The following is a 23,281-nucleotide window of genomic DNA, read 5'->3' as shown; positions in this document are numbered from 1 at the left end:
TCACTTCCTGTTGGGTCTCCAGGATTCCTGGAGTTTCTCTTTTCCTTCAAGGCTCCAGCCCCCATGACAGTCCCATGCTTTGAACACTGCTTTTCTTGTTTGTTTAAAAGATGTGAAAACTCTGTGACGGAATTCTCCAAACGGATCTCTGGAAATAGTCAAAATGTAAGCAAGTTTTAGAATATTCTTCTAGTAGTGGTGTGGAAGGTGGCTTTCAGAAGGACAGATCTCTGAAAGGACTCAAAGCATAAAAATGTTGCATCATTATATCCTGTCCTATTTGTTATCATTTATTTTTTATTTTTAGCAATGCTGTACAAGAATGTGATGCCACGTGGTTTATAATGAAAAATAGCTTCTATTGCTTTTTTATTTTTATTCTTTTGATGTAGAACATTATCTATTGATTTCCAACTTTAATAGAACAGAGGATTCAGGTCCCACATATATCTTTAGGTCATATTTTTTAGTTACATCAATATTCAATGAAGGGTTGCGGGTGCTGAGTTAGTCTCGTTATCAGGTATAAAAACCAGCTTCGCACTGTTCACCTCATGACTGTCCCGTGGCCAAGGATGATTGTACAATGTTTACTATTCTAAAATGCATCTAAAAAAGTTGTTAAAGTTCTTAAAATGGAAAAATGAGCTTCAGAATTGACAAACGCCTATCTATTGATGAGCTTCTCAGCGAAGTAATCTGATGGGATATTTTGATGAGAGATTTCCCACTCTTGGACCCCTAGGTGTCTTCCTCTCCATGGTTTATTGGTTTCCCCAGAGAGGGAATCTTCTAAACTCTCACCCATGGCTGTTGTTCTGGGGAGTAGAGGCACATCTCAGACCTAGTTCATCCTAAATTGAATTCTGGCTCTTCCCCCCCAAAACTGCTCTTCCTTCAGTCTTCTCATTTGTCAGTAACAAATATATAGCCTCTTATTCTAAAATGCTGGTGTCATTCTATTTTTAAAAAATTGATTTATCTATTTTATTGAAATATAGTTGATTTACAATGTTTCAGGTGTACAGCAAGTGATCAGTTATATATATATGTATATATATATATATACTTCTTCAGGTTCTTTTCCATTACAGTTTATTACAAGATATTGAATATAGTTCCCTGTGCTATATAGTAGGTTCTCGTTATTTACCTATTTTATATATAGTAGTATATATCTGTTAATCCCCAAACTCCTAATTTATCTCTCCTCACACTTTCCCCTTTGGTAACCATAAGTTTGCTTTCTATGTCTGTGAGTCTATTTCTGTTTTGTAAATAAGTTCACTTGTATCATTTAAAAATGCTGGTGTTCTTAATGCTTCTCTGTCTCCCATACTCCACAACGCAATGAATGAGAAATACTGTTGGTTGTACCTTCATTATAGATCTAGAGACTCACCACTTCTCAGCCCTTCCATTACCACTCTGCTACCATTCTGGTCCAAGCCACCATAGTTTTCTCCTCCATGACTGCCGTAGCCCCTCCCCAATCTCTATGCTTCTTCCCTTACTCCCAGCACTGCTTGCCCCCTGCCCTCACCACCCACAGCCTGTTCTCAACCCAGCTGTAAGAGCGATGCATTTCAATTACAAGTCAGAGCATGTCAGTCCCTGCTTAACATCTTACAGTAGCTCCCATCTCACTTGGAGTGAAAGCCTGAATTCTTACAATGGCTCCCAAGCCCCAGATGATCAGGACCTTTCTGACTTTCTTTCCTACCTCTTTCCCCCTCACTCCCTGCACTCCACCCTTCACTCTCCCTGTTGTTTCTCAAACACACCAGGAAACCTCAGGGTCTTTGTTCCAGCCGACCCCCTCCTGGCATGCTTGTCCTTCAGAAATCTACATAGTCAACTCCTTCACCTCCTTTTAGTCTTTGCCCAAATGTCTCCCCTTCAATAAGCCTGACCACTTTATTTAAAACGATGCCACATCTTCTTCATACCTGAGTCCCCTTACTTTGCTTTGTTTTGTTTTTCCTTTAGCACTTATTACCTTCCAACATACTACAACATATTTTATTTCTTTATTGTATGTCTTCCTCTACTTTCTAGGTATAATTGTTTTGTTCACTGATTTGTAACAGTTGAGTAGTTGCTCAATAACTATATGCTGCAGAATTAATAAATTCACAGGATATATTCCCTCTTAAGGATTCAAGATAAGATTTAACGAATATCTACAGTGTAACCAAAGATTTATGCACATTATCTCATTTAATCTTATCTATAACCCCGTGAAGTAACACTCTCTGTACTTGACAAATGTGCAAACATTTAAGGAAATTTTTCTGAAGGTTCTTAATTAATTGTGGAAGGTGGAATCTGAATGCTGGTAATTAAACCCCGCATTTTCCCCATTATGTCATGTTGGCTCCAACTCTTAAACCATCCAAGCTCAGCTCCCTCCTCTTAATTACCACTGTGTCTATAAGTGCCCAATCCAAGATGGTAGCCACTAGGCATACATGGTTATTGAGCCCTTGAAATGTGGCTAGTCCAAATAAAGATGTAAAACAAGTAAGATTTCAGACAGTATGAAAAATAATTAAAATATCTTGATGAGAATTTTAAAGTATTTATTATATGTTGAAATAATATTTTAGATGTGTTGGGTTAAAGTATATTATTAAAATTAATTTTACCTCTTACGTTTTTTGATGTGACTTCTAGAAAATTTGAAACTTCATAATAGCTTCTATTACATTTATACTGGATAGTGTTGATCCAGACCATTTGTCCTTGGCTTTGTAATCACAAGAATTCACATTTTCATCTTTCTTCAGTTAAAGGCAATGAAATCTCTGAAAAAAAGGAAGATAACCTCTGGAATAAAATTTCCAAGAGCTGTCATTAAAATGAAAATGTCATAGATATGTTTGTTTGAATATCATAGATAGGTTTGTTAAATTATCTCTGAAAGGGCTAACTAGGTGTATGGTTTTGATCTGGGAAGGATTAAAAATATTGCAACCTCAGGCACTGCCAGGGAATATAAAGTGGAGACCTGGGAAATTTCAATAATCGAATAAACAAAATAGACCACTTGTTGGTGTCATTTTAGAAGAAGATGTAACCATGGCATGAAACTACATTTATGGTGATCTCTACGTTGAGAACTAGTGACTATTATCTCTGAGTGATTTACACAATCCAGAAGTCCCCATCGCTTGATGCTGTGTAGATAGGGCTATAGGTGTGATGTGCCAGAAACCACTTTTGTTGCCTAAACTTGCTTAAATTGGATGTTTTGAAGGTTGTTCAAATATTTTCATTTTCATCAGGAAGATTTGGAATGAGAATTTATATATCATTTAACATGTGTGCTTTTCAAGTGAATCCATTCTATTGTCATTCTCTAAGTAGGCATCCTTTTTGTCCCAAATATCTGAAAATGGGAGGCAGAGGGAAGAAATGCAGAAATATATAGCAATACCTTTGTATTTGAAAGCTGGTTGAATTGTAATTTTGCTATTAGGAAGTGAGAGATCAGAGATAGTTCTTTATTGACTAAATTTGTTATTTTTTGTTATTTTTTTTTTTTTTTGGCTGTGCCTTGTGGCAGGTAGGATCTAATATTTCCCCAACCAGGGATTGAACCTATGCCCTGTGCAGTGGAAGCGCGGAGTCCTAACCACTAGACTGCCAGGGAATTCCCGACTAAATTTTTTTAAAAAGGAAAAGGAGAAAAATATCTAACATCCAATACCCAAACTGTTTATCATTCATTAAGAGAATCTAGAAGTTTCTTAAGGAGTTAAGAGTTAAAGAATCACAAAGCTAAATTCAGTCAATATTCAAGCCTCCAGAAACACTCTGTGAGGGAAGGACAGGCATGCTACGGAATATTCTAATGGTGGTCCCCACGGAGAAGTTTCCTTTTGGGATATGTGGGGCACAGCTACAGGATGGCATAGCCCTGAAGAACCACATTAGTGGAAGACTGGGCAGGCTGTCTGCTGGCATTCCTGAAGGGCACATGCAACTGCTGACTTTGTGGTCATCTCTATGTTGCTCTAAATCTTCTTGAACAGTTCTGGTTTCATGCAATCACTCATTTTCCTCAATGTGAGTCAATGGATATATAATTAAATGTTATCTGATACAGGTCTTTTTTTTAATGAAATAAAATGTTATTTAAAGCACATGTGAAACCTATACTAAAAGTCAATCATTAAAAAATGCTTAATGTGTGATACATATATAAGTAACCTTTATTACTAAAGTGATCTTTGGTTATCCATTACTTTGCAACTCATTCAGATATCAGGAAGAATTTTTTTAATGAAGCCAGTTTTAGATTTACAGAATGATTGCAAACATAATACAGAGAGTTCCCATATACCTCACACCCAGTTTCCGTTATTACTAACATCTTACATTAGTGAGGTACATCTGTCACAACTAATGAACCAATATTAAAACATTATTATAGCTAAAGTCCATAGTTTATTCAGATCTACTCAGTTTCTCCCTAATGTCATTTTCTGTTGTAGGATCCCATTCAGGATTTCACATTAGATTATTTATCATGTCTCCTCAGGCTCCTCTTGCTTGTGACAGTTTCTCGTACTTTCTTGTTCTGGCTGACCTTGACAGTTTTAAGAATTACCAATCATGTATTTGTAGATGGTCCCTCAGTTGGGACTCTTCTGATGTTCTTCTCATGACTGAAAATGAGTTTTGGGGAAGAAAACCAGAGAAGTAAAGTGCCATCCTCATCAAGTTGTGTCAAGGGTACATACCATCAATATAACTTATTCTTGATGTTGACCTTGATCAACTGACTGAGGTAGTGTCTGTCAGGTTTCTCCACTATAATTAATTATTATTTTTTCCTTTCCGTACTGTACTCTTTGGAAGAAAGTCACTATGTGAAGTCGACGCTTAAGGGTAGTGAGTTATGTTCGATCTTCCTGAGGGCAGAGTATGCACATGAATTATTTAGAATTCTTCTGCTTGGAAGATTTGTCTATTCTCCCTTATTTATTTACTTAAGCAATTAAAAAAATTTTTTTTAAATATTATTGAATAATTTTTAAAAATTATTTATTTTTAAAATTTATATCTGGCTGTGTTGGGTCTTCGTTTCTGTGCGAGGGCTTTCTCTAGTGGTGGCAAGTGCGGGCCACTCTTCATGCGCGGGCCTCTCACTATCGCGGCCTCTCTTGTTGCGGAGCACAGGCTCCAGACGCGCAGGCTCAGTAATTGTGGCTCACGGGCCCAGTTGCTCCACAGCATGTGGGATCTTCCCAGACCAGGGCTCAAACCCGTGTCCCCTGCATTGGCAGGCAGATTCTCAACCACTGCGCCACCAGGGAAGCCCTACTTAAGCAATTTTATTATTGTAGAGTCATGTATATTTATTTTACACTAATATATTTATTTTGTTGCTCAAACTGTTCCAGCTTTGGTTATTGGAAGCTCTTTCGGTTGGATTCTATGTCCTTTTTATATGCTCCTATCATTGCATTTTTAAAAAAATTTTGAAACTTTCTTAATTTTTGGCACTAACTACAATATGCTCTAGGCTCATCTTGCATATCTTCTGGCCCAGTCCCAGAATCAATCATTTCTACAAGGAGCTCTGGTTCCTTTTATTGGATAATTGTATTCGAAACCAAGATCTGGGTGGTAGGTACGTTTGTTGCCACTGGAGTGTTTGCCATTACTTCTAGGCCCTCTCAGCTGACAGGGCATGGAGATACATATGTACATACCAACCTGTGTATGTACACACATCTATAATTATTCTATACATAATCAGCTGTATCTGAATTAAGTTAAACATGAGTTCATACTGATGTCTCCATCTCTAGTCCATTACCACAGTCCTTCTAGCCTCCTTCTCTTGTTCACCTGCCACTTCCCACTCCAAAAGTGAGAAACCTGGCTCTCACTATTCCGCATCCATTTACTTAATTGTTCAATTCCAGTATACTGGTTTTAGAACTGTTAACCCATATCCCCAAGGGGAAAACTTTATCAGCTAGAGTACAGTGCTTATGTGTAATTCCTTTTGCCTTTAGTCTTAAAAGAACTATTCCTTTCCAAAGTTATTTAGGTCAGCATCTTCTTCCTTCACTTTCTGCAGTGAAATTGTTTCATACATTCATAATGTATTTAGATTCTTTGGTCACATTCTGCATTCCATCCTGGGATCCCTTATCTCCCAAATGACTTTTTAAAAATTTGCATACATTAAGGTTTACTCTTTGTGCTATAAAGTTCTCTGGGTTTTGACAAATGCTTAATGTCTTATATTCACCATTAAAGTATCATACAGAATAGTTTCACTCCCTGTGAAATTTCCTATGCTTCACCTAGTCAACTTTCCACCCCTCCTCCAAGTTCCTGGCAACCACTGACTGATTACCATCTCTATAGTTTTGCCATTTCCAGAATGTCATCTAATTAGAATCATACATTATGTAGCTTTTTAAGACCGGGGTTGTTTAACCTTTTAAATTTAACACATGTAACTACAGATTTCCCCTTTAGCATTGCTTTTGCTGCATCCTATAACTTTTGGTATCTTGTGTTCTCATTTTCATTTATCTCTAAGTATTTTCTAATTTCCCTGTGATTTCTTCTTTAATCCATTTGTTAAGAGTGTGTTGTTTAATTCCACACACTTGTGAATGTTCCAGTTTCATTTCACTTGAAAAGAATGGTTATTGTACTGTTTTTGATTACTGTTGTGTATATGTGTGTTAGTTTTAGTTGGTTTATTGTGTTGTCCAAGCCCTCTATTTCCTTCCTCACCTTCTGTCTGGTTGTCCTATCCATTATTTAGATTGGGTATTAAAGTCTCCAAGTATTACTAGAGAGCTATCTATAATTCTTCCTTCAATTCTGTTACATTCCTCTCAGGGAAGCTCTACTGGTAATGAATTCCTTCGGTGTTTGTATAGGTGAGAAAGCCTTCATTTCCCTTTCACTTCTGAAGGATAATTCACTGGATACAGGTCTCCCGGGACGAACGGAGGCCACGTCGCAGGTGCTGGAGGGACAACTGGCCTCAGTGTCCACACGTTTGGGTTGCTGCATCCTTGGACCTTGGCGGGTTGGACTACATTTCCCACCAAAGGGTCCTGTGGAAGGCTCTGGATTTGCTGCCTGCACATGCCCAGTTCGCCTCTCTGTCTGGTCCACGGCAGTCCTGCCCCTGCACAGGCTTTGGGCCAGAGGTGTTCGCTTGCACCTGGCTGGCCTCTGAGGTGAGGGCCGTGGGGACGGGTGGACGAGGCGTTGGCGAGGACTAGGGTCTGCTTGATGGGTGGCGTGGGGCGGAATCCTTGCGAATGAAGTCCGGGGCCAGGGCCCTCCAGCACCCAGAGCACCCAGGTGTCTCTCATCCCAGGACTCCCCACCTGAGCATCGTAGAACCCTGAGATCCCGCGAGATCCCGCGAGATCAGGCTTCCTCCGGGAAGAGAGGTTGCAGCGTCAGAGCCTCGGGCCTGAGTTCACAGTTCCGTGAGCTGCCCGCGGTGCTTGTGGAACCCCAGCCCATCCTCTCCCGGCGGCTCCCCCACGCACCCGAGGCCACGTAGCACCCCACAAAGCTCCAGGCGTGCCCTGTTTGCCCTCCTGGGAAGCCCCGCTCCGCGCGCCCAGGCCAAGGCCCATCCGGGGCCTGCTCGCGACCCCGCGGAAAAGGAATCAGTAAATGCTTTTGCTGGTTTCCGGGAGAAGGCTGGATGTCGGAGAGTTGTTACCATCGGTTCTCTGCAGGTAAGGCCGCCCACCTCCCGCCACCTCCTGGACTCTTTCAAGGTTTTCTCTTTGCCTGTGGCTTTCTACAGTTTGAATATGGTATATCTAGGTATGGGCTTTTTCTGGGTTTGGGGTTTTTTTGGGGGGTGGGTTTGTTTGTTTGTTTTGTGGTTACTCTGAGCTTCCTGGATCTGGGGTTTAGTGGCTGTCATACATTTTGAACTTTTATTTCTTAAAATTTATTTTTAAATTTTATTTTTTAAAATAAATAGCTTTTATTTATTAAAATTTATTTTTGCTTTTGTTTCTCTTTATTATTTATCTAGTATTTCCATTATGCATAGTTGTGCCTTTTGTACTGGTTCTGTTCATTGTTATTTTTATTATTAATATTTTATTTTATTTTTGATTTCCAGTTTGGTAACTTCTGACCTGTATTCAAGCTCACTGACTCAGCTGTGACCAGCAGTGAGTGACCTCAGCTGTGACCAGTCTACGGTTGAGCTCGTCCAAGGTAATCTTCATTTATATTCCAGTGTTTTCGATTCTAGGATTTTCTTTTGGTTCTTTCTTAGAGTTTCTGTCTGAGACCCATCTCTTCTTGCATGTTGTTTAACTTTTCCATTATAGACCTTAAAATATTAGACTTATTTTTAATGAGCGGACAATTCTAATATCTGTGTCATTTCTGAGTTTGGTTCTGTTATTTGCTTTGGCTCTTCAGACTTTTTTTTTCTTGCCTTTTGGAGTGATTTTTTGTTGAAATCTGGACACAGTGTATGGGGTACTAGGAACTGAGGTCAGTAGGCCTTGAGTGTGAGGTTTTATGCTAATCTGGCTGGGGGCTGGGCAGTGACTGATGTTTGCTATAGGTGCCAGGTGCTTCAGATTCTTTTATTGTCGTTGATTATGTGTCCCTTCTTGACTTTGGGATTCTCGAAGTTCTACTCGGAGGGAGTCCATGTTCCCGCAGCCCTTTCAGCTATAATTCACTCTTATTATGCTGGGGTTCTGTTGGCGTGGTGGTCTACTTGGGAGAAGGTGCATTCTAGAATCTTCCAAGTCTGTTTCATTGGGCCTGTGTCTGTAGCCTATGACCACAAGTGTTTCTTGTATAGTTGCCCTCCCCATGCTCCTTAGGTAAGACAAGAAGGTTAAACGGGGGCAGGAATCAGAGGAATGATCACCCCCCCAACACAGCTGTAGGACAAGTCTCTGGTAAAGTCTTTCACCCTGGAGAGAAGACTATAGTTATAGAAAAGGTCTGGGCCAATTTCACAAGCATTCCTCCTCATCTCCCATGCCAGAGCTGGGAGGGTATCTATATCAGCTGTTCATCATCCTGTGAAGCTGGTGGGATTGGGATTCATGGAGATAAAGCCAATAAAATGTGTGCCGCTGCCCCTCCCCCATCACAGTCCCAAGGAAATTCTCACTCTCGAGCTGGTGCACACTCAGCCTCCAGCAGTTCATCCAAGTTTTCATTTACATGTTCCCACCAGTGTGACGCCAGAAGCTTCTGCTCCGGGTAAGCAGTTCTTGGCTGTGACTGTCTGGATTTCTCTGACTCTCCAGATTTTAGGGTGGCCGTTTGCCCTGTGGTCCAAGAAAAGACTTTAGTTTTTTACTCTGTCCAGCCTTTTCTTGTTATAAGGACAGGGGTGACACCTTGCAAACTCTTTACATGTCAAAGCTGAAACTGCAAATTTTGAGATCTATGATTTTTAGTGAGTGTTAATGAAACAAAGTCATTTTTAGGGTTTTAGAATTTGGGGAGAACTGTTTTTGTTGTTTGTTTTTTTTTTTTTAAACACAGTAGGTTCTTTTTTTAATTATTTATTTATTTATTTATTTTTGGCTACGTTGGGTCTTTGTTTCTGTGCGAGGGCTTTTCTCCAGTTGCGGTAAGCGGGGGCCACTCTTCATCGCGGTGCGTGGGCCGCTCACTATCACGGCCTCTCTTGTTGCGGAGCACAGGCTCCAGACGCGCAGGCTCAGTAGTTGTGGCTCACGGGCCTAGTTGCTCCACGGCATGTGGGATCCTCCCAGACCAGGGTTCGAACCCGTGTCCCCTGCACTGGCAGGCAGATTCTCAATCACTGCGCCACCAGGGAAGCCCCCACAGTAGGTTCTTATTAGTTATCTATTTTATACATATTAGTGCATATATGTCAATCCAATCTCCCCGTTCATCCCACCACCACCCACCCCCACCCCCTTTCCCACCTTGGTGTCCATACATTTGTTCTCTACATCTGTGTCTCTATTTTTTAATGAGGTGAAGTGGAAGCACCTTCTGAGACATGATTCAGAGTATACATCATTGCATCCAAAAACCTTGACTGAAACAGAATGTGATGCCTACATTAGCTAAGACCTGGGACAAGAAGATGGGAGAAAGAGGGCGATGGGGTGGGGAATGCTCCTAAATACCTGGACGCTTGATATCGTAAAGACTGAGCATTTAGATGATGGGCTGAATATATTAGTTTCGTCATTGCATTTGGTTGTCATGAGAACCCAGTATATACCAGGAATATGCTGACCAGTGAGGATTAGCCATGTTTACCCTCCTGGAGCCCATATCTTAACAGAGGGTCCCCAGAATTGTTTACTGTCTATCATTTCTTCCTTCTCTCTAACAGAACCGTAATTAGTTTGGGTAGCAAGAGGAAATCCTCTGATCTCTTGGGAGGGCAGACCCTGTGTCAGCTTCGGGGGCTATATTATAATCAGCCTAAGACAGTCATGATAATCCCATTACTCTTTGCTAGAAACCTGGTACCCCAGTCTCCTCTTTAGCTGAGCGACGCAAGGAAAAGTTTTTCAGGGGGCTTCCAGGGAGGATTTTCTTCCTAAATAAGAAGGGAGGGCCTTAGAAAGTAGAAGCCTTTGTGTGTCCCTTCCTTCCTTCATGGGGATTTTGGTATAAGGATGTGATGTCTCAAGCTGCAGAAGTCATTTTGTGACTGTAAGGAGGTAAGCAGAAGGACACAAAGTCAGAATAGGTAGGTAGGAGAGGAGAAGGCTAGAAAGAGCTCTAGACCACAAAGTGAACGCTGGATCCACCTGCCTCCAATTATGCCCCGTGGTTTATATCAGTGCTTCTAATAATATGAGTGGTGAATGATTTTAAGACTTGTAGTCTTCCCCCTGTTGAGTGAGACAGATCCATGGATCTTGTGTTTTGATGCTGAAGCACTGTCAACTTGGAATCAAAGCATCTAAACACTCACAGTTTGTGTGTTCACTTTATCACAGACTTGTAACAGATAGCTCACAGGCTGGCGCTAGTTTGCGGCCCATATTTTGAATTGCACCCATTAGTTAGCACTTGTTTAAGGATGACGCAGGGGCTTTAGGGAAACATTTATGTTTTTATATCTAATCTCTTACCACCCTCCACCTCCATCACATGATTCAGAGAAGAGCCCAGCCCAGTGGCAGTGGGTGGATCTTGCACTCTGAATCATCTTTGTCTCCAAAACTAAAGCCAGTCTGTCTGGGCTTGGCTTCCTTTCTCAGGAGGATCCTCAGTCACTCTGACAACAGCATTTGCAGGGGCCTCCTCACCTGTCCTGCCAGGTAAGCCTAGACAAACCTCAGGATGCCCGAATCTCAGGAGCGGACATGACCTGGCCTCACACTAGTTTTATACACACATAAACACACACACACACACCCACACCCACTTCAGACAATTTTGTGTCTTTTCCTCCCTGTGACAATGCCTGTGAGCTCATTTGAAACAGATTTCATGTAAGTCATGTCTCTGAGGGAGGAAGTTATGGAAGGGAGTTCATCCTGTAAGTTGAATTCTTAGAGCAATAGACCTGGTTAGGGGCTCCCCAGGAATAGTACTCAGTACGAATCCTTGGCAATTGAGAAGTCTTACTGGATTTCTAGAAAGCCTGTCTATCTGGAAAAATGCATCACTTCCAAGAGGATGCAGAAATATGAAGGGTGGAGTAGGGAAAATTGTTAAAACTGCAAGTGTGCATCTAGTTAACTTGGTCAGAGAAATAGTTGATTAGAAAATGTGATAACACTGTGAAGGAAAAACACAAGAAGAATTTCACAGGGAGAGATGCTTATATTCTCTGATTGGAGTGAAATGATGTCCGTTTGTAACTCAGACAGAGGAAGGGATCATTCCACACAGAGATTCTTGCATTTCCTTCTCAGCACAGACTGCAGCACAAGACTTTGACATTTTCTTCCTTTTCTCAATTAGTATTTCTTAACTCCTGTACTGGGTTGCATAGTGTCTCCCACCTCCCAAATTCATGTCCCCCCAGAATCTGTGAATGTGACCTTAATTGGAAATAGAGCCTTTGCGGATGTAGTCAAGTGAAGATGAGGTGTCCTTAGAAGAAGAGGGATATTGGGACACGCAGGGGAGAAGGCCGGGTGAAGACAGAGGCAGAGACTGGAGTGCTGCATCCACAAGCCAAGAAGGCTGGGGATTGCTGGCAACGCCAGGAGCTGTTTTCATAGGCCACCCAGTTTATGGCCCTTTGTTCTGGCAGCCCTAGGACGTTACTACAGCCTCTAAGAGGTACATAGTACAGCACTAGAAGCACTAGAAGTGCTAGAAGCCTAATAGTTCTGTATGACTTGAGGTCATGTCTCTAGAACACCACCATATACAGATGAAAAGGGAAATGAAATCATCCAGTGTTTTGTTTAAAAATCAGCAAAGGTGGGGACTATTGCAATAACAGGAAAAGATTGTCTTGCCAGGTGACTGATGTTTTCACCTTTCATTGAGACCCAGATGAAATGGTTCAGGATATGCACTGAGTCTCTCATGACATCTAATCCTATTCCCCTTGCACTGAAGCGTCTTGTTTTCCTGATAGCTGGTTGGCTGAAAGAGTGTTTCTGAAACTTTGAACGATGAAAATTACCTGGGCTGCCAGTGAATTTGAATTTCCAGGGAATCTGGATGTTTCACTAGCACTTAGTAAGTATCAATAGCAAATTTTAATCAGTGGATTTAAGTATCCCAGACTTACATAACCAGAGATTATCCAGAGAACATAAAATATATTTTGATGCATTTGATTTAATTATCAAGCTCCTCTTGTATCCAACAAACATATACTGAGCGTGTACGTATGTCAGGCCTGAACAGACTGGCAAGCCCGGGGACGTGGGGTAGGCGAACCTGCCCTTGAATCCTGATTATGCCCCATGCTGTTTGCAAGGTTATTGTTTGCTAGGGCAAGTTATTTAATCCTGTTGGATGTCTGCTTCTTTGTCTGTAAAATTGCAGTAATGTGGAGCATTATGTAAATACAAGGTATTATAATGAGAAAATTGGAGGTGTGCACAGATATTTGCAAGAGCAAGGCTTACAGCACTAAAGGGAAAACTAGAAATATCAGAGATGTAAAACTAGGGAGACAGTGTATTTTTCTTCCGTGAATGGAGAATATACTTTGAGTAAGCTGCTCCCCAAATGCCCTTTGTTCTGAAATAGAAAAGATCTGAGAAAGATTTCTTTATAAGGAGCATTGCTTGTCAGGGAGACAAATGAAAGGCAGGTTCTCTGACTCAGCTGCGACAGTAATTGAAAATTCCTTAGGAGAAAATCGACTTCTCTCATGACTAAAAAAGAAATGGTATAAAGTTTTTTAAAAATGTGGGAACAATAAGTTTTAAAAATATGCCCTACTTGCAGACATAATATATAGAAGAACAAAGAGCAAAAAGACACAAAAAGGGAACTACCAGATCAATCACTTGCAATCAAATGCATTTTTCTCTTTCAGACCGAGAAATAAAAACCAAGTAAAATAGGCCAGAATGTCCCTTTTTTTGTCATCAAATGTCATCAAACTCTTAATTATATAACTTTAACCATAAGCACAGTGCAGTAAAAAAAATACTGTTTAAAAAATAATGGTAATTATACATCTATTTCTTTCTCTCCCCGAGGATAACATTAGCAGGTGTTCAGAGCCTCATGCTACTGGATATTGATGGGATTCAGTTCTAGTTCTGGTTCATGTGATCCTTGACTTCCCTAACACAAGAAATCAAGTGACTGCCTCTCCCCCATTCCTTGTAATTGACATTTGTCATTTTTTTCTGTTTATCTGGCATTTAAACTCTTAAGTTAGAAAATTTCCTTATAAGTCTGTATGGGAAGCAAATAGAGCCTACCCCAATGAAAGCTGAAAATCCCAGCTGTGGATTTTCTATTCCCTTGTAGTCTGAGCATGGGCGTGTAAAGAGTACTGATTTACCAGTGGGAAGCATCAGTCTTAGTTCTTGAATCAAGGGCTGTACATAGAAGGAGGGGCCATAGAGAATCCTTTCTGGGTATAGGAAACAGCAGCAGTCACAACAGCAGTGTGTTTCCATAGTCACTGGAGGCGGTGGTACAGCTGTGGCATCCTGTATCCATTGCCAGTGGTGACAGTGGTGGGCAGGAGTGGTGTCCTCAGTGATCAGTCTTTTCTTGAGGGAAAACGGGAGGAGTAGGAAGTGTAATGTTGATTGCTCCTAACCTTCATTTCTACCAGTTTTCTAAGCCTGGTTCTTTAGTTGGTTGAAAGCTGTTCCGTGTTCTTTTTGTAATTTCATTTCATTTTTCTCTTCTCAGCTAGAGACAGAAACTTGACAGATACAGAAATAGTTGCAGGCAGTAAATAGACTTTAAGGACAGTCAGGCAATTTGAGATTATCTGACCTGCTTGGGGCTGAAGGCAGTGAAAATCCAGCCAGTATTTGGGGATGGGAATCTGACTGCTATGGCACTCAGTGGCCAAAAAACTAGTTAAAATATCACCAGTATTTATGTGGAATAAAGTGTCAATTGAAGGCCGGGGCAAATATTAGAGAAGTTCTCAGTTATTAATCAAGTGCCGGCTGCTTTGGGCCAGTTGCTGCATAGATTATGGTTTGACTTCCTGGACTGGTTGTGGCAGATTGTGCTTCAGAATTCTATTCAGTCTCTCAACAGCTTAAGAAAGAGAATGGTAGACTTATATCTAAATGTGCATCTATCTTTGACTTAAAAACAGTGACTTTCTATGACTGTGCTTAAAAAAAAACAGGAGCAACAAAAAAAATCTCAACTCTTAAGGCCATTGGGGTTAAATAAATAAATAAAACCTATACGGGTTTATCCAGACTGCAAAATTAAAAGCTGTTGATTTATCGGCTTTGCCAGGTCACTTATATGGGAGTTCAAGTTTTGAGAAATTGATTGAGAAATACTGAGGACGCATGACGTGGAACAGAAAATAAGGGAGGAATCATGAGACTTGGATTACCTCAACCTCTGCTTATCCTTCTCAGCCAAGAATCCAGTTTCCCCATCTGTTAGCTGTATCTACATTTTTTGAAGAGTCATGCTACGCTGAAAGGCAGGGTCAGTTTATAGCTTGCTCTCTTACCAGCATACCAATGACTAGAGGTGTACAGTAGCATAGCCAGGAGAGTTAGACAAACTCTAACCCAGGAGGAGAAGACTTACATATCCATACGCCATATGGTAAAGCATGAGGAATATGTTGTAAATGTATTTGCAGATGTCAGACTTAGAACAGAATGTAATTTTGATTTGATTCAGTGTGCCGGGTCAAGCGTGTTGATTGGTCTTAGCAGCACTTCAGTGCTCTGGAGGTCTCTGGAACCAATGCGACGAGGCAGCTCACAAACCAAAAATGGGATTTGCACATGTCAAAATGTGATCTGATGCACAGAGAGCTGACTTGAACCACCATGATAGTTATAGCTCTTCACACAATTCCCAAACCTAAGTCATTTCAAAGGCCCAGAATATCTTGAGTAAAGGGAAGACAAGGTACCATTGAGGAAAAAACCCTGTAATAACATCACAGATAGTTATTCAGCAATTTACTCTTCTCTGTAACCAGTTGACTGAAGAGAAAAGAAAATTTAACCTTACCTGTAAAAGACCCTGCATGATATGTGAACTCTTAAAAGCTGGCTTCTGTAGAATTACAGACGCAAGTGGGATGACACTGAAACATAGGAAAAAGTGAAAATCCTCCCAGTGTATGTTAAAGTATTTTGCCTGGAAGGAGAGATTACTTAAATTAAGGACCTACAGTCAATCACTGATTATCACTAATGGTTCTGGGAGATAGGAATATGGAACAAGATTGGAGGCCGAGTGACAAGGATGCTTGGGGGAGAGTTAGGAAGGTCAAGGTTTTGAAAAGGGCCAGAGTGTAAGCATTTGTGTTCCATGTGAATGTTCTCCCAAAAGCACTCTAGTGCTAATCGGGGAGCCAAAATGTCTGGCCTTGTGAATGTACATTCCCTAATCTTTCTAATACTCTTAATGGGATCCTGAACAAAGAGCACATGACGGCAGGGATGGAGGCTTCACATGAGCTGAATAGCCTTATTCTCTTTGATTATAAAGATATTTCCACCAGGGAACATAACAGTAGCTCCCTTGAGTTGGAACTTGAGGATGCCCCCTGATCATTTCCGGTTCCTCTTGCCAGTTAACACATGGGCAACAAAAAAAGAGATGGGAATTTTGGTGTTGACTGATTCTGATTGTCAAGAGAAAAAAAGGCTGATACTCTTAATGGAAGAGAGGAATTTGAACAGAACTCCAGGTAATCTACCAGTTCCTATCCTACCAAGTCAAGTAGTAAGAATTAATGGATTTTTGACAACAACCCAATCTAGGTAAAATACTCGTGGTTCAGATTCCTTACCTAAAGAGGTCACCATACATAATAAAGAATCTGAACTAGCTGGAGGTTTGGCTAAACACAAGGGGAGAATGGAATTGGTAAAATAGAGGAGTCAGTAAACCAATATGGCCTTGTGACCAAGTGCAGAAATGAGGATTGCAACATATACATAAATTATTTCTCGCTGAAGCACATACATATTTGTGTATTTGAATTACTTCTTATTTCCACTCCCCTTCTCCTACTGTTTTATAAAGGGTGTGTTGATGATTTCAATTTCATATTTTAATCCGTAGGTTGTAAAAGATTGAGATGGTAACATGACAGAGTTAGTGGGAAAATGGACATCATCCAGAGTTCCAGGATTTGGAGCTAAGTTTATTAACTAATTGTACTTTAGCATCCACCTTCTATGATAGGAAGCAGGCTGCTTCTTCCAGGTAGTGGAGAATTCTGGGCATTTCCCAAATGTGGGAAGAGAGTGCAGGTGCTAGACATCCCCAAAAGGTGGGTGCTAAATATCCACGTAGAATTCTCTTTGGTTGCCCAGCATAATACAGAGATTTCTGTGGGGTGGAGGGGGAAAGGAAGCAAGACATACTTCTGCTTCAGTCATGTAACTATCTCCTGCTTCAGTCATGTAACTATCTCCTGCTTCAGTCATGTAACTATCTCCCCTACCACTAAAAATGAGCTTATCCTCATGTCCTAAGTAGGACCATGTAAAGTACAAATAATTTTATTCTTGAAAGAACTAGTTGGAGGGGGGAGGGTGGATGAGCTGTGTGCTCTGAGGCAGCTACAGATTTATGACCAATTAAATGATGATTTGGGAGTGTTTATTGAGTAAGGCTTGCCTTGGTTACATCTGTGACTCCTGTTCTACCTGAACTATTCAAGGAAAAAATAGGCTTTCCCGTGGTGCCTGACTCAACTTTGTGTGAGAGAGAAGGTAGAGGACAGAGCATCCGCCAATCCAGGACCCCCCATGGATACCAAAATCTGTGGATGCTCAAGTCCCTTTGGTGTAGTGTTTGCAAATAACCTACACATAGCCTCCTGTATACTTTAAATCATCTCTATATTACTTATAATACCTATACATGTAAATGCTTGTAAATAGTTGTAAATACAGTGTAAATGCTGTGTAAATGGTTGCCAGTGCACAGCAAGTTCAAGGTTTGCTTTTTGTTACTTTCTGGAATTTTTTTTTCCTATTACTTTTGATCTGTGGTTGGTTGAATCTGCAGATGTGGAACCCATGTATGGAGGGCTATCTGTGCACAAGTGTACAGGCTGCATTTTTGTGTGGTTTATGTAGAGGGGATCATATGGTATATACATTTTTTTTTTTGTAACTTACATTTTCACTTAACATTGGAAATATTTTCAGGTAACTATACAAATTTACCTGACACTTTAAGAAGAATGTTCTATAGTATGGCTGTCTAATAATTCATGTAACAGTTCTGTTGGTGGGTATTTGTCTTGTTTCTAGTGTTTAAATTCTTGTGAAAATGCTTCTAGAGATTATATCTGTTTGTGCCTCGTTGGGAACGTAAATATTTCTCTTAGATACCAGGAAATGAATGTTCTCTGAAGAGCGTGCCTTTTACAAAAGACTATGACTTTGGGGACTGCATGTTAACTTTAGGAGTAGATACTAAAAACATCTCAGAGTGGGAGTGTGCTGGAATGAAGCGGCTAAACTCCCTCATGGCCCCATCAGAGAACAACTCTAATGACTGAATCATCCCTCCAATCGCTTTCAGCTGTAGTGTTAGAATACTAAATCCATCTCTGGCTCTCCTAGGGAACTTTTTTGTGGCACCAACTTCCCCCCCATAAGTAGTTGTAGAATGATTGACTAGACCATATACTCTTCCAAATTCAGGGAGTCAGGATTGACAGCTCTGTGTCTGTGGTCTTAGCAAATTCTGCTTCTGGGGTGCCCTGTGGATTGAACCAGGGAGAAAGCTTGAGTGCACTTGGTCAGGAGTTTTCTCCTCCTTGTCTGAAGGTGAGATGGCTCGGTAATGTTTGATTCAAACCCAGAGTTCTTAATCAATTTGGACATGAAGCAGTTAACCACGAACTTGCTGGTTAGCAAGGAAATATGGTTTAGGAAATAGGTCACAAACTCTGGGTTAGACAGACCTGGGTCTGACTCTCAGCTCCCCCACTAACAAGTAATCTGCTTAAAGTAACAAATTTAAAGTTTGTTACTTTAAGCAGATTACCTAATTTTGCTCACGATCATCTATGTAATGGGAATACCAGTAGCTACTTAATAGATTTGGACTAGAGAATAATATAAAACCTGGTAAATACCTGTCCTATAGTAGGTTCTCTTGAGAAGAGAAATATGCAAGAAGGCAAATGTGTACATGCATCGGCTGTCTAGATTATTATCTAGGATGAAATTGTATAGCTATGTGATATAGCTGATACCAGGCAGTCACTTTATCTTTCTAAATCTCAGTTTCTTCATTCGCAAAAAGATTCAGCTATCTTAGGTTGTTCATTGCAAATCAGTGGTGACCTTTGGCTTTCGTGGGAACCTCTCCTCATCCTTCATTCATTTTATCATCCCAGCCTGGCTATTTTCAGTGGTATTAAGGATTTTATTTATAGTATTTGCCTAATGTGCTTTGAATCATAGTGTTTCCCTTTTAGGTGTATTTTTAATATTTAAAAAATATGTGAAATTTTAATGGTGCTTAATTTGATTCTTTCCAGTCAAAATATCTCTGCCTGCAAATATGGCTGTATAGTCCTCACCATTGGCTCAGAAGTTATTTTATTTGATGTGTTGATGAAAATGAGTGACTAAAGACTCCTGGAAATTTATAATGAAGCAAGAACTCTGGGAGAAGGGAAAGAAGTTCTTATCTTTCCTGGGGCTGGGGAAGAAGCTTACTCTGGGGAGATCCTCCCTCTATCTGGATCAGGGTCTGAAGCAAGACTCAGGTCAAAGGCTTCAGTGAGGGAAAAACACAGACACTGGGAATTTCTCGGAGCTGCCTCATCAGAGTTTTATTTCCATATCAAATTTAAACATAACAGTGATGCTTTACAGGTTGATTTCAGTACAGTCCTGAGGTATTCATAGCTGCTGTCAAGTCAGTGGTCTTCAATCCATTCTGCCCTTGTAGCCCGGTAAGGTTCAGGTCTGCTGGCAGCTGGGAGCGGCAGTGTTGCCCTGCCTAGCAGAGGGTGTCCTTCACTACCTTTGCAGAGTGCAGAGGAGAAAGTCTTCTGTGCTGTTGTCCCTCTATGTCCATGGGAGATTGGCTCCAGGACCCTCCACAGGTACCGAAACCTGTGATGCTCAAGTCCCTTGTGTAAAACGGCACAGTATCTGCGTATTTAGGCATACCTCATTTTATTGTGCTGTTGCTTTATTGCGCTTCACAGACATTGTGTTCTTTACAAGTTAAAGGTTTGTGGCGACCCTGCATCAGCACCGTTTTTCCAACAGCATTTGCTCACTTCATGTCTCTGTGTCACATTTTGATAATTCTTGAAATATTTCAAACTTTTACATTATTACTGTATTTGTTATGGTGGTCTGTGATCAGTGATCTTTGATGTTACTATTGTAATTGGCATTTTTTAGTAGTAATTTTAATTAAGGTATGTACTTTTTTTTTTAGACATAATGCTGTTGCACACTTAGTAGACTACAGTATACTGTGCATGTAACTTTTATAAGAACTGAGAAACTAAAAAATGTGTGTGACTTGCTTTGTTGTGATATTCACTTTATGGCAGTGGTCTGGAGCCTCTGCAATAAAGTAGATGAGTATACATCCTCCTGTATACTTTAAATCATCTCTAGATTACTTATAATACCTAATACAATGTAAATGCTATGTAAATAGTTGCCTGCATGGCAAATTCAAGTTTTGCTTCTTTGAATATTTGGAATTTTTTTTAGAATATTTTTGAGCCACATTTGGTTGAATCCATGCATGCAGAACCTGCAGCTACAAAGGGCTGACTGCACTGATGCAGAGATCTTGGAGGAAGAGCAGGTCTCTAAACTTCAGACAATTTCACCCCAGGACAGTTGATGCTACCTTACCTGTAGACCATTTCATTTGCATTAATTCTCTCATCGATGTCCTCTGTCCTTGTGTGTGGAGAGAAGGGGAGCACAGAGGCCCTCTTTTTGGAGCTTGTGATACGAGAGTGGCGATGATTCCCTTCTAATCTGAAACAAGCAGCTGAAAGTTGTGCTGGGTACCTCTACTTCTTTTAGGTAACAAAGAAAGCTGATGACAAAAAAATAAAAGAACAATGTTTCCAGCCTTATGGTATATTTAGAAAATACTGGGAGTAGTACTTACCATTAGTTTTAATCATTTCAGCTATTCCCCAAGTGCTGGCTGGAAGCAATACATGCCACATCAGAGATTTGGCAAATGTGACCGTCAGAGATTGTGACTGATTGGCTTTGCTCCTCTAAATATGTGGGCACATTCACAGCAGCCAGCCCACCTGTTGTTTCATAATCCTGAGTACCACGTGCTCCAGAGACCCATTCTTCTGAGCAGTTACTGTATTCTGTGCTTGGAAGGATTGTGGACCAGGCTTAGAGTGAGACATGTGGTGACCTATGGAGAGTGATGTTTCTAGGATAGATGTTGGCATATGTAGTTTGGAGCATCTACTTAATACCCTGTCTGGCATCAGAGCATGGGAGGTCAGTTGCAGGTCTTGTCTAATCAATGTAGGGGAGCCAAGTGCTGCAGCCTGTGTATTTTCATGGTCTTTACAACCCAGACTGAGGTATAATCATCTGTAGGGGCTGTGATCTGTGCCAAATGTGATGTAAATGATCAGTTAACAGGGTTTATTTCTTATGTGAGAACATTTTCCTTGACCACTAATTAGCATAAGAATTTAGCTCAGAGTTCTCACTTTACTTCTAGTTGGCCAAATACCACTTACTCCTTCTGTCACCTATTTGGTGATTAACTTTTTCATGAAGACAGTAAATTGGACAGTAACAAATGGAGCTAAAATCACAATAAGAATATCAGCAGGTTCTTCATCGAGAAGTGTGGAGGCCAGAAGGCTGCCAGATTCAAAGTGCTGAAAGGAAAAAAAAAAAAAAAAAACAACAAAAAAACCAAAACCCTATTGATCAAAGATCCCATATCCAGCAAAACTGACCTTCAGAAGTGAGGAAGAAATTAAGATATTCCCAGATAGATAAAAGCTGAGGGATCAGAGTGGCCATCATCAAAGGATCTGCAGGCAATGGATGCTGGAGAGGGTGTGGAGAAGAGGGAACCCTCTTGCACTGTTGGTGGGACTGTAAATTGATACAGCCACTGTGGAGAACAAGATGGAGGTTCCTTCAAAAACTGGAAGTAGGGCTAGGGTGCGACCCAGCAATCCCACTGCTGGGCATGTACCCTGAGAGAACCATGGTTTGGGGGGAGTCATGTGCCACAGTGTTCACTGCAGCTCTGTTTGCAGTGGCCAGGACATGGAGGCAACCTGGGTGTCCATCGACAGATGAATGGATGAAGAAGATGTGGCGCATGTGTACAATGGAATATTGCTCAGCCATGAGGGGAAACGAAGTTGAGTTGTTTGTGGTGGGGTGGTGGACCTGGAGTCTGTCGTGCAGGGTGAGGTAGGTCGGAGAGAGAGGGGCAGGTGCCCTATGCTGACGCGTGTGTATGGAATCTAAAAAAAACAGAAGGAGTGGCTCTGAGGAAGCTAGGGGCAGGGCAGGAGTGGAGATGCGGATGCGGAGGGTGGACTTGGGTACATGGGGAGGGGAAGGGTGGGCGGGGACGAAGTAGGAGAGTGGCATGGACTTACGGATACTGCCGGGTGTGAAGTGGATGGCAGGTGGGGGGCGGCCGCGTGGCGCGGGAAGATCCGCTCGGTGCTTTGTGGCTGCCTGGAGGGTGGTGGGGCGCGGGAGGGAGGAGACGTGGGGATGTGTGTGTATGTGTAGCTGATTCGCTTTGTTGTGGGGCGGAAGCTAGCACACCATTGTGGAGCAATTGTGCTCCAGTGAAGGTGTTAAAAAAAACCCAACTCTTATAAGATCTAAAAAAAAAAAAATCTGAGGGAGTTTCTTAACACTAGATCTTCCCTGGAAGAAATTCTGAAGGGAGTCCTGAAGGTTGAAATGGAAGGATCCTGGATGGTAACTCATACTATATAAAGAAATAAAGATCTCCGTAAAGGTAAATGCATAGGCAATTATAAAAGCTAATGTTGTAACAATGGTTTGTAACTCCACTTTTTGTTTTCTACATGATTTAAGAGACTAATACATTAAAAAATAGTCTAAAAGCTAGTATTATTGAAACTTTAGTTTGTAACTCCACATTTTGTTTTCTACTTAATCTAAGAGACTAATGCATAAAGAAGAACAGTTACTAGTCTATGTTCTTGGACACACAATGTATAGAGATGCAATTTTGTGACATCAGTAATTGAAAGAGTATGGGGATGGTGCTGTATAGGAGCAGAGTTTTGTACGTTATTGAAGTTAAGATGGTATGAATTCAAATTAGAGTTAAAATTTTTTGATATTAAGTGTAATCAGCATGGTAACTACAGAGAAAATAGCTATAGAACATACATAAAAGGAAATAAGAAAGGAATTAAAATGTTTTACTGCAAAAACTAAACATAAAAGGAGACCATGATTCAAAAGGTGAGGGGCAAAAAGCCATAAGACATAGAGAAAACAAATAACAAAATAACAGAATCAAGTCCCTTCTTATCTGTAATTATTTTAAGTGTAAACGGATTAAATTCTCCAGTCAAAAGACAGAGATTGGCAGAATGGATAAAAAACCATGGTCCAGCTATATGCTGTATACAAGAAACAGA

The sequence above is a fragment of the Eschrichtius robustus genome, chromosome 18 (assembly GCF_028021215.1).
Source record: "Eschrichtius robustus isolate mEscRob2 chromosome 18, mEscRob2.pri, whole genome shotgun sequence".
NCBI lineage: Eukaryota > Metazoa > Chordata > Mammalia > Artiodactyla > Eschrichtiidae > Eschrichtius > Eschrichtius robustus.
Note: the sequence above shows the minus strand (reverse complement) of the source record.